Genomic DNA, 13,644 nt, shown 5'->3' on the forward strand with positions numbered 1-13,644 from the left:
TGTTGCAAAGATCCTCATGCCATTAAAAGGAATTGAAAAAGCATCAATTTGTTGTTTCCACCTAACACAGATATTTTTCATTGCTGGAACAGCCATTAAAAACAATCTGTTTTATTGCGTTCTGAAAAGATCACAGGAAGTACACATTGTGATTTATTTTAAGGATGACATTAGTATTAAAGGTATAGCAAATCTGAAGTATTTGCAATAAATACTTAAAAATGCAAAGTATTAAATATGTTTTCTTAAAAATTTTGCTATCCTTTACTATGATTTCATATGACACTTTCAGAGATTCTTTACTGTGAGGGTGGTGAGGCACTGGAAGAGATTGCTCAGAGATGTGGATGCCCCATCTCTGGAAGTGTTCCAGGCCAGGTTCTATGAGGCTTTGAGCAGCCTGGTCTAGTGGAAGGTGTCACTGCACATGGTGGAGGGGGTTGGAACAAGATAACTTTTAAGGTCCCTTCCAAGGTCTGCTGTAAAGCAAGAGTGTAAGTACAATCACCTCACACATCGCCGGGGGAGTCCCCCATTTGCCAGGGTGTGCTCCCTCTGGAGTGGGTCTCCTCTGGTGTCCCTGTTGGAGATATTTTGCATTGCACTGCACTGTAAAGGCAAATAAGAAAAGGAAGTGGCTCTTCCCAAGCCCATGTGCTAGCTAGCACCTCAGGTAAGATTCCAAAACAATGGGATCAATGGTCCAGATCAGGCAGTATGGGGATCTGAAGGATTTTGCAGTGACTCAGTCACTGTGCTATTGTCATGGGTTGAACCAGGCTTAGTGACAGATGACCATCAAAGCTGGTCCATCACTCCACCTCTCAGCAGGACAGGAGAGAGAAAATATAATAAAAGGCTGATGGATTGAGATAAGGGCAGAGAAAGATCACTCACCAGTTTCTCTCACAGGCAAAACAGACTTAGGGAAGTTAACTGAATTTATTACCAATCAAATCAGAGCAGGATAATGAGAAATAAAACTGTATTTTATAAATAGAACTGAATCTTGCCCTCACACTTCCCTTCTTCCTGGGCTTAATGTCACACCAAGTTCTTTCTCCCTCCTTCCCCTTGCCAGTGCAAGGGGACAGGGAATGGAGGTTCATCACAGGTTGTCTCTCACACTCCTTCCTCATCAGATAAACAACTCCTCACACTCTGCTCCTGCTCCAGCATGGAATTCCTCCTATGGGAGACAGTCCTCTACAAACTTCTCTAATACAAATTCATCCCATAGGCTGCAGTTCTTCACAAACTGCTTCAGAGTGGGTCCCTTCCATGGGGTACAGTCCTTCAGGAACAGGCTGCTCCAGTGTTGGACCCCTGCAGGGTCACAAGTCCTGCCAGCAAACGTGCTCCACAAGGGCTGCTCCCACCATCGGCCTGCCAGGGCCTAACCTGGACTTCCCAAGTGGTTAGAGTCTCTTTCAGGAATCCACCTACTATGGGGGTTGCAGGTGGATCTCTGTATCCCCATGGGCCTCCATGGGCTGCAGGACCACAGCTGCTTCACCATGGTTTGCACCATGGTCTGAAGGGAAATCTCTGCTCTGGTACCTGCAGAACTTTCTCTTGCTCCTTCTTCACTGGCCCTGGTGACTGCAGAGGTGTTGCTGTCACATATTCTCTCTCTCTCTCTCTCTCTGGATGCAACTGTGCAACAACCTTCCCCCTTCTTAAACACATCATCCCAGAGGTGCAACCACTGCTGCTGACAGACTTGGCATTGGCCAGTGCTGGGTCCGTCTCCCTCTGGCTCTGTTGAATATGGGAGAAGCTTCTGGCAGCTTCTGACAGAAGTCACCCCAGTAGCCCCTCTGCTACCAGAACCTTGGCAAGGTTCAAGAACTATGCTGCAGCTCTTTTTTATCTTCACACTTTTACCGGACAATTTCTCAAATTTTAATCCTGACTGTCCTGGCTACAGAGGGGTGGATAAGAGCCTTTTGAGAGCCCATGCAATGCTTAAGTTGCAGTTTTCTCCTGAATACCACTGCAGCTACTTCTGTGTCTTGGGATGGCTTTCCAAGAGACCTCATTCTGCTTGTATATGGGGGAAAACTAACTGTCACTGAGTTAAAAAGCCTTCCCAATTAAAGCCTTTCCAATGCTCAGGTCCCAGATGATCTCAGCCCTGGCACACTAATGCTGTATTTCATGGGCAGTTTTGAAGGAAGTGTTTCCCCCATTTTGCACTTTCAGAGGAGCATCACCCTCTTCCTGATGCTAGAACAGCTATTTATACAGTCATGGACTTGATCTGGACAAATAGTGGGGATAAAAGCTAAACTGGCCCCAAAAAATAGTTGGTCAGATTGGTACAAGTACCATGATCAAGGTATGGCTCCACATTGGCATGGGTAGATGCAGGGCAGGGTGGGCTGAGAAGGCAGGAACAAACAACGCCAGTGAAGCAGAGCAGAGCTAGAATCCTTTCACCAGAAACAGAGACAAATTTATTACTCTCTCAGGGAATTGTACTGCTGGTATGTTGTTTAATTAGAGCTGATTAAGTATCATATCCCAAATCTTTTTGCTTCCTGAACATGTCTAACACACAGAAATGAAAAGTAGAACTGAAAGTCTTTGTCACCCAATTTTGATTCTTCAAATTGCTGTTGCAGTGTAAAATGTTTGCTTAATATGGACCAAAGAGAAATCAATTATATTAGCCACTTGTTTATCTGGCCTTGATATTGATCCTAGAATCTTAACTCATGAGCAATCCCACTGAATGAAATGAGATTCTTAACATGATTAAAACCTACTTCCTGAAGTAAGAACTTCTGGGATTAAGCTCCTTATTTGTAGGAAGTTGTTTTGGGATAAGCCATTAGCAGGAGACACCTTCATTATAAATCAACACTAAACTATTATGTTAATATATGAGAGATCAAATTATTTGGCCTCCTATCCTTATTCATATACGCAAATTTCTGAAAATATATTGAAAGAAGTAGCATTTGCAATTTCATCTCATCTGCAATTATTTTATTTGTAACTAACATGTATGGTAAGTGACAATTTTGTGGAGGAAAAATACATTATATAATGAAGACCAGACTCTATAGCTCTAATTCATGTGAATAGCCTTGCTTGTGTGAATAGTCCCATTGGTTTCAATGGACTATTCACACCAGTTCAATGGGATTATTCATATATATAATACACTACGGTATTTGGGATCAAAGATGCTGTATAAATGTAAACTGCTATAAAAATATTAATAATATGCATTTTGACTTACAGCAAAATATGTGTTTATCCTGGTAGCCTTTATAGCTGATAAGGTAAATCACATTTGAGCTAAGAAACTCCTACTATACATCCAAAACACTTATTTAACTGTGCTACTAATAAGTAGGTTTTTTGTGAAAATACAAATACACATTTACATGAATGAAAATACGACATGGATTTATGAAAAAGCTTTTGAGAGCTTTCAGGTAAATACTATGTATGTTTCCTTATTCCAAAAAGGCAATATATTTTCTTTTTTATTTTTTAGAATAAACAAAATACAAAGGTCCAAATTCATCTCTGCAGTAGTTCTATTGACTTCAGTCAAGTTTATCAAAACCTAGAAGGCAATTTCACACAAATGGTATCACAAAAACCTCTACTGCCAACCATTTAAAGGACCAATTTACAATGTGATGTGTGCAAGCAGTTCTTCCAAACCAGCATGCAAACCCTTCAGCAACTTCAGAGGAGCTGAATTGCACATTATGGCAACAATCCATAGTTATCATAAATCCACAGAAATTCATAGATATCATTCATAGATTGCAGTAATAACAATAATTAGAGAAAAATTGACAGACAAGTTACATCTGAAGAACCTTTCCCCAACAAAATGGTGTATTAAAAAAACTCTGTGGGGGCACATCCACAGCCACTGTGACTCTGCAGTCTTCAATTCAAAGTCAGCCAAATCCTCAAGAATAAAAAAAGGGAGAGAAAGCATGTGAGTGATGTACAGCCTTGTGCCTCCCAAACTAATAGCTGTGCAGTGAATTAATATCATATAGTCTAGGAAATCAGTCACTGTCATGGAAACAGTCTGCTAATTTATTAGTTTGTTATTAGTTTATTTTCTTATTTATTTATTTCTTGCCAATTCTTCAGGATGGTCAGTAATGCAGCGAGTATAATGCTCCTTTGGTCTGAGAGGCAGATTAGTCTAGTTTAGGCAACTGTTGCATATAGGTAAAGCCTTATAAAATAAGAGCCTTGTTACCCTGGTAAAATCATGGCTCAGGCCTGTTACTAAGGCTAAGTAGAAGAGAACTATGGGAGATGGACTCAGCTGGAAGAGGGGAAGAGAGACGTGAGAGATGTGAGAGATGTGCTGTGTGACTGCTGCATGTCCACATCATGGTGTGTGGTGGTTGGTTGGCTTGGGCTTGTTGTGCCTTAAAACTATGTGAACAAATGACCAGCTAAGTTCTGGAAAAGGCCTTTTTTTTTTGCAATAAAGGGGCTCTCCTTCTCACCTACCCGGGAACTCTACATCACTTTGCTTCATACAGGTAACCAGCATGGCAACCTAGCACAATGAAACTCTAAACTCGTGCTAGATGAGACAGCTCCTCAGGTCTCTTCCCACTTCTTATTATTTCTGCATAGGAGAGAAAATTGGTCAGAGATAAGGGGTTGGTGGCTGGGTCTTCAAACTTGTCCTCCAAAATGCTGAGCATTGTTACTTCCATTGGTGACACCACATGCGCTCAGCACTTCTACCAGTGCATTTCATCAATGTGTTTTTTTTGGTCTCTGTGTTGTGTTCTGATCCATGTGGATTTACACAGACACGAAAGAGAGAGATCTAGGCCTGTTCAGCCTTGGGAAGAGACAACTGAAAGGGGACCTCATCAATATATATAAGTATTTCAAGGGAAGATGTGAAGAGGATAGAACCAGGCTCTTTTCAGTGTTGCCAAGCAACGGGACAAGGCAATGGTTAGAAACTGATGTACAGAATATTCCACCTGAATATGATGAATAACTTCTTTACTCTGTGGGTGACTGAGCACTGGAACAGATTGTCCAGAGAGGCTGTGGAGTCTCCCTTACTGGAGATATTCAAGAAACTTCTGGATGCAATCCATTCCATGTGTTCTGGGATGACTTTGCTTGAGCAGGGAGGTTAGACCAACCTGACCCATTCTATGATTCTGTGATGACCATACATCAGTATGGCACAGAGTACGAAGGGCTGAGGTTTGATTTGCTGGGGCCTTGAGTAGCTCCAGTATTGTAAGCCCGCACTATAGCTTCTGTGGTGAGGAGGTCTGAATGAGGTTCCAGTCCAGGCACACACTCTGTGCACAGAGGACAAACTGGTGGAGTTTTCTGAAGCCATACTGTAGGTGGACCACACAAATTTTGTCACGGTGTGTCTTCAACTGCTTCCAGTAAAAAGAGAAACTTCAAGTGTAATAGTGTATCTGAATACGTTGCATTGCTCCATGTGTAGGCATAATGCAAATTTACACCCAAAAGAAGCCCTCCAATTCACTATACTGACACACTCGACCGAGACTTTAACCTTCTCCCTTCTTTCTTCCCTACTCCTGGTGCTGGTGCTGGCATGGCTGTGAAACCAGACAATTTTCACATGTTCTGCTCTACTTCTTTCTTAAATCCTTCATCCCATGTGTCAGACTACAGAAGACAGAGAGAAGCAATGCACAAGGGTGAGAAGAAAAAAGCAGAAGCTTCTCTCTGCTGTGTAATCTAGGTCCTGTCACTCTTACATTTTAGAGGTACTAATTTTCCAAGCTCATTCCAACTATGCTGGACTTTCCAAAGTGATTAATAAATGCTGATCTAAATGAGAACTACAATGGAATGACTTCATAGTAACAGCTGAATATGCAGATCCACATCCCTCTATTTGTCTCCTTTTCTTGGCTTGCCTTGTCTTTGTTTTCTCCTTCCTCAGGTGAAGCATTTAATCTCATCTCTACATACTCTTTTTCTGTTTTCCATCCTATTTCTTCATTAAAAAACAAAAAACAACAAACCAAAACAACAACCAACCAAACAATCCTCCCACCCCCCAAAAAAAAAACCCAGCCAAAAATCCCAATTCACCAAAGTAGTGAATTACAAAAGTTACATTATTCTGTAAGTAATTCACAGCAAAATTTACTGGTCCCTGGGACTATTCTTTCTTCCTCTCCCCAAACTTGCAGTGGGGAAAGATGATTGATCAATTGAAAAGAACAAAGTTAATAGGAGGGCTGAAAGTGAGTGGAGACAACAAGGAGCTGCACAGCCCAGAGAAGAGAAAGTAGATCTAATACAGTGATCTGAATCTCACACAGTTTCAGTCCTGAGCTTAGTGCCTGGGGAAAGGCAGCTGGATGCCTGAGCTCCATCAGGACACAGGATGATCTGAGAAGATGAAAAGGAAATGTGTTTTGTCCTGTCAGACCCAGCTCAAATTCTGGGCAGGCTTCAGTCTCTCAGAAAGATCAGGCAGACCCATTCGAGGGGTTTCAAAAGGGCCCTTGAAACCTGGTATTTTCATCAGCATCCTAGAAGGACTGGTATATTCATCATCTTTAGAGACTCTTTTTGCACAAAACTTCTATCTGAAATCAAAGTAATAAGCAGGTGACAAGAAAAAAAAATAAATTCACCATTTCCCACTGACTTAAGCTGAAGGTCCCATTGGGTCAGTCATGTTTAATAGGTATGAATGAATCAGTCTTACATAAAAGTCTAATCTCACTGGAAAAAAAACCAAAACAAAACAACAAAAACCAAAAACCTGAACAAAAATGCACCACTTTTTAGTCTTTTTTACAATCTTGTAGCAATGAATTCCACAACTTAACTATATATTTTTTTTAATTCCACTGCTTGATCTCCCCTAAGTCCCCCTAAGATAGTGACCTAAGAGTCACTCTCACTCTCTGCTTTTGGTTAATCTCATCTTTCTCTTTCATCTGAATATAAACCCGAATTTTTTTCTCATTTTAAAAGACTGGTCTTCAACTGTCACGATAATTCTTTCTTGTCTCTTCCATTTCAAAAATCTTTAGTTTTTCCTGTTCAAAATTTTTTTCTGTATCCTCTTCAATCTGACTTCTACACCACTAAGCCTGGAAAATTGCACTTGAATTTCCCATGAGGCTATTGTGACCACTGAGGCACTGTATAAAAAAGAAGCAGAGGCACTAATTCCTCCTCCAGATCTGCTTTCTCTGGGAAAAGCAAATTTTCACAAAGCTGCACCTTATTATTCTCTGCACAGCCAGCCTAGAATTCTCCTTTTTTTTTTTCTTGTGAAACCTACAGCAAACAATGCTAAGACTGCAGCTTGTTTTAATGTTCCATTTTACTTCCTTACACCCATCTGCCATATATTTTTTCATCTGCTGGAACTTACTGAAACATGGGTTTTTTTTGTGCTGTGCTTGTGCCTCTCCTTGTACACAGAATTCTGCTGTGCAGCTGAGACTCCCAAACGTTACAAGCTGCAAGCAGTACTAATAACTTCACATCCTGCAATCAATGTTTTGAATGTGGAACATGTACAAATTTCCATTTCACATGCAATGTGAATCAAGTTTTGTCACAGGTAGAATGGCACACTTAAACAGAGCCAGGTATATGTTGGGAGGATATTAAGTACAAGTGCCATCATTTTTAACCAAGGGTTGGTGCCACACCTGGGATGGGGAAAGCCATGCTATCAACACAGGCTAGGGATGTTGAGAGCAGCCCTGCCAAGAAGGACTTGGGGGTGCTGGAGGATGAGAGGTTGGACATGACCCAGCCATGAGCACTGGGAAGCCCAGGAAGGCAATTGTGTTCTGGACTACATCCAAAGCTGTGCGGACAGCAGGGGAGGGAGGGGATTCTGTCCCCCTGCTCTGCTTTGTGAGATCCAAACTGGAGTCCCCAGCACAGGAAGGACATAGGTCTGTTGGAGAAAGTCCAGAGTCTCACCAAGATGATGAGAAGGCAGGAGCACCTCTCCTATGAGGCTGAGAGAATTGAGATTGTTCAGCCTGGAGAAGAGAGGATTTCAGCATGACCTAACTGCAACCCTTCCATACCTGAAAGGAGCCTGCAAGAAAGATAGAGAAGGACATTTTACAAGAGCAAGACAGGACAAGGGCGAATGGGCTCCAAATTAAAGGAACACCGTAGGGAAGGTTTAGATTAGATACAAGGAAAAGTTTCTTTGCTGTGAGGGTGGTGAGGCACTGCAACAGGTTGCCTGGAGAAGTTGTGGACGGCCCATACTTGGAAGTGTTTAAGGCCAGATGGGATGCAGCTCTGAACAACTTGATATTGTGGACGATGTCTCTTCCTTTGGCAGAAGAGTTGGAACTGGATGATCTATAAGGTCCCTTACAGCCCAAACCATTCTATGACTCTAAGATTTTCTCCTGTTATATCACTCACTTTTACAATATTTTAGCCCTCTTTTCATGAAAGGGATGAAGCTGCCATATTTTTCCTCCTTTAAAAATAGTTCTGCTGTGTACTAAACTGTTTCATTCTCGCTGGAAGCTAAGTTCATTGTGACTGACTGGGGTCAATCTCACCAAACTAGAGACTAAATTAGGGCATGTTGAGATGCTCATCATTCAGCTATTTATTTACATGCACACAATGAAATACATGTATTAATCTCAGAAGCTCAAATTCTACCTAGGCACAGAATGGGAGTAATAAAATTATACAATAAATAAACGGAGGAAAGAAAGATGCAAATACAGATGTGTGGGGTAATTTTTGACACTGAAAGGAAAAAACACTATCAAGACAGACCTAAATCCTGTAGACATTGGTTTGAGTAACTCAGGCCCTCTGTGCAAAAATTTGCATTTGAGCATCTGAGGTTCTGTAACCAGAAATGAGTGATTTTTCAGCTGATTGTTTCTCTGTAAGAAACCACCATAACTGAGCCATGAAAACTTTTTAATCTTCGCAAAAATACGCTTGCAAGTAGAATAATACTATAAACATAGATGAATCCTCATTAATGCTGTACTTATCGCAATAGACATGCAAGTCACTGCCAAATGATTTGTCTCCCTAAGATGTCTCATTTTTCTTATATAATTTAGGCAGCTCAAGGCCTGTGCATTATCTCAATCTGTAAGAAAAAACCCTCCATATACTGAGTTTTGTCTTATTCTGGCAAAACTCCCCCATGAAAGAACTGATGTGCTTCAAACACCCTACTAATGGTACAGTAAATTACATTTTCACATTTGGAACATTGTAATAGATTTCTCTACAGAGTGATTTATCATGCAACAATTAGGAACCCTAGGGAATTAGATGACCATTTTAAATTTTATCAGCTTGTTTCAATAAACTGTTAATGTGACCCTAATGTTTGGGAAGCACTTTAATATAATCAGATTTCAGTTGTTCAATCTACTGACATTAATGGCTACCTCATTAATCATAGGATTCTCACTGAGACCTCAGAGGCTGTACTAAGTTCAGTGGACCAGTCCTTACAATAATAAAACCAACAGCCTATTTTCAAGAGGGAGAAAGTCTAAATGAATAACATTGGGTTTTTTTATCCTCCAGGAGATGACGAGGTCATTTAATAATCCCTGAAAGCATGGAAAAACATCATTTTTGTGTAGTCCATTTTATTTTTAAAGTGGTCAGTTAAAAATTGTAGTCGTAAGAACCGCAATCTCATGCTTTAAACAAATAGTGCAGCCTAAGAGGTAAAACACGGGAGGAAGATTATGTAACAGCCTGTGTACAAATGGCTCAGAATGTGTACCACATGTACCCAGGGACAGTGATGTTTCCACCCTAAAAGCACTTGTATCCCACTGTGGTGGCTCTCACCTTGCCAAATACACCACTAATTACTAATAAAGCTTACTAATCTGTAAGATACTACCAGAATATTGCAGTGGCTTCCCTACCATCACCATCAAAGTATCTTGTTGTCCTGAGCTGTTTAATGAAAGGCCATACCAAAGGCTTTATATCAGATGGGGTGATAGAATTTGTGTCCCAAGGCCTAGGGAAACTTTTATGACTGTTCTTATAAAGGTCTTGACTGTAGGTGTCCATATGGAGTATGTTAGGAAACACACAGAGATATTTCAGTGCAAACCCTGAAGAAAGGTGTGGGCAAAGGATGTGAGGACATAATTTAACAATTTTTGAGAAATTAGAACTGCAGCAAAAATTACTAGTATCATAAACAACAGTATATTCAATTCAGTACCCATTCTGCACAAGCAGGTTGAGCAGCTGATGACCTGTTTGTCAGCCTTTGATGGACAAGCAGAATGGTGGAAACTTCCATTGCCTCTGAAACAAAACACTTTTCCTAATGAAGTGTCTTCTGGAAATGCAGGAGCCAATAATTGCTCTTAACTCTTAACACACAGTCTGAGAGTATCAAATGGCAGTAAGCACTGAAACAATTAATTTTAGAAGCAGATTTTAATACCTGGTTTATTTATTGAAAATATAATTTATTTTTTGCATATGTACTTAGTACATTATTCACCTGGCAGTCAATACAGTTAATGTGTACTTGCCTTATTTGCTCAGTTAATCTGTCCAAAACATGGTTGCAAGCCAGAGAGGGTATGTACAGTATTGACATATTTATCTAAGTCTGTTGGAGCTTCAATAAAATTGGTTTTACCAAGTTAGAGTGTCAGTTCTTTAAGACACTAGCAAAAACTGTGCATTTTGATTTCATTCCTAGTAATGAAGCTAACATGGACCACTAAATTAAGTCTATTTTTCTAATACACTTAAAATAGAAAAATATTACTTTGACCTTATCAGGTGGATGTGTTCAGAAAGAAATGTTATCAGCACTTTGAATAAACTGGAAGACAGCAACACAAAGCCATACAGCAGAGGTAATTGTGTATACAGCACCCAAGAAAGGGATGTAGCAATTCACAGTTATGTTTCCAAGGTCTGTGAAAAACAAGGAACAATTAAAATCCCTGGATCACTAAGTCTACGTCCTGGTTATCCAAGCACTACACCATGCCCTTTCCTTAATGCCTCTCTTAAAAAGGGTCAGATTTCTTGCTATTAATGCTTTCCTTGAAAATTACTCCAGTCCTTCTGCTCTCAAATGGTTAGAAATCTTCTTAGTAATAAAATTAAAGCCATCCATGATCAGTTTTACCATTGTATTACTCTTCCATAAAAGTACTACCATATTCCTTTTGCTGTTTGACTAGCTTTATCATCTAGCTCAAATGTTTTCCTACCAGGCATTCCCAATCTCTGGGCATGTATCCCACCAAACTTCAAGTCTTCTATTCCACTGCCATACAAAATATATCTCATTTACATGAGTATCCAAAGCTTTTCCTTGTCTGTTCTACATTTACCTAATTCTTCTGGAACATGGCTCATGAATCTTATTCTGGGCACTGAATAAGAGTGTCATCAGAAGAGAATCCAATATTGGTGTGCAGAGGGTTGTGACAAACACATAATGATGGGTTTGTAATCAGTATAGAAAAGAGGACTCATTAAAGACTGAGAGCTGATGTTCTGAACTAGCCAGATGAACATGGGTGTGGTTACATGAAAAATTGTACGAGGACAACAATTAGAGATAGTAAGCTATTGCATAACAATATTCTAGTTCTGTATAGATTTTTTACTTATCAGAAAAAGAAATCCTATTAAAAAAACCTGATATAATTTAAAAGGGACAATGTGTGAGAGTTGGGATTAGTGAGGGCAGAATTAATGCTGTACCAGCCAGCATCAGAAGTTTGAAAGCTTCTTTAACACAGGACCTTTTTCTAATATGCCTGCAAGGACAAAACAGAGGGAAGAAGTTCATGGAGGTGATTAGGGAGAGGAAAAAGAACTAGCAGAGAACATATGCTATCACTGATAATGATGTTATCATTGTGAAACATATTTTACATATATATTATATATATTATATTATATTATATTATATTATGTTAATCAGAATGAAGATACAGGAAAACAAGTGGCCCTAGAAGATCTGGAGAGATTAAGTCATTTTAATTTTGACTAAAATCCTTTAAAAAAATTTTTGGCCATAATCTATTAGTGATTGTGTATGTGGCCTTGGCTGATGGTCCAGTGCAGGTGTTACCTGATCTATGGCTTTAGCATGAAATGTGACACTTTTAGTACATGTTATCGGCAGTGATCCATCAAAGCATAATATGTAAGATTACCCACTGGTACCCGGTCATTTTGCTTCAAGTGATTTTATTTATAGTTTGTGCAATGCAGATGAAGCAGTGAATCTAGGCTGGCATTGGAAAACTTAAAAAAACCAAGCACCCTTCTTTTGGATTGTGCTTTGAGATAGAGAGGATACTGAATGTTGAACATCTTATGTTGAACAGCTTAATCTCATGTTGTAAGCTTTAAAGGCACACTTAACTCCAGGACACAGATCTGGCTGTTTGCTCTGTGTTTTGAGAGGGAGGGAGTATAGTAAGTGTTGGTGTTTCAAGGGAGGATGGTATTGCTTGTACTTAATTTATTTTGCTCTTTCTAACTGCTGTTTGGGAAGGAATGGCTTTGAACCCTTAATTGTATATTTTGTTTTTATCAGAGCACAGACCCATCCTGTCCTTTCTCACTCCCCCTCCTTTTCTCCTGCAGTCCTCACTTTACTGCTTTCTTCCTTCTCTCTTGCCTTTCATCTCTCACCCTGACAATAAACAGTCTGGAGATGAATCCAGAGAGCAGAAATAGCTCTGATTCCCTCCTCATCCAATACAGATCCAAATAAAACTTTAAAATGGCATCCAGATTTTAGCTGGGTGGAATAGGGTCTGTCTCTAGCACAAAAGAAAGCACACACCACAATTAGTCAAGGAAGGGGATTTTCCTCAAGCAACCATCCTCACTAAAGAAAGTGCTCACTCCCCCATTAGCAGGAATGTTTTTGTATGAGGAAATGAGCTCTAGGAATGAAAGCAGCAGCAGCTTGGGAAGAGGTGGAGCTTGTGCAGAAAGGATGATGAAGACGCTAAGGATTAAGAGCCTGGATGCCTCTTGATGCACCAGGTATTTATATCAGTAATTCTCATTAGATTTAATGTGTATAACAGTCACAAATCCCCTGAGGACCAAGAGAAGATCAGATTCTTTAATGTTTCCATGAGGAATACTTTGAAACCTTCATAAAACATTCATATTTGATGGAAAGGAAAACCTACTTTAATAAAACATGTTTACCACTATTATACAATCAGCAGTTGGTATTTTATTTACTTGAGTATAACGTATAACATACTCCCATTGTTATTATATATTATTAGACTAAGATTGTTTTACTTGATATTATTTGTTTGTTTATCTAACATTAACAGTTCATTTTACTGTAACCTCAAAACTGAGCATTTTAATTAAGAAAGTCAGAATGAACCCAAGTTTACAGAACAGTTTCTTCTTCCTTCTCTAAGACCTTGTTTCTGAATGTGGTTCAATGGCAGACACAGAACTGATGAGTTCGCAGCAATTACTGTTTAAGGTTTATTTTACTGCCTTAAAGGAAGTCGGAGTTAGTTTGAGGTCCTTTGTGCTGGGCACTGAATAAATGCATTTCAGAGGGCTAATTTTTTGACTACAAAGGTGTGTCACAAGACACCTGATGTT

The sequence above is a fragment of the Pseudopodoces humilis genome, chromosome 1 (assembly GCF_049639895.1).
Source record: "Pseudopodoces humilis isolate 2021_Gansu_Grassland_sample_001 chromosome 1, ASM4963989v1, whole genome shotgun sequence".
Classification (NCBI taxonomy): domain Eukaryota; kingdom Metazoa; phylum Chordata; class Aves; order Passeriformes; family Paridae; genus Pseudopodoces; species Pseudopodoces humilis.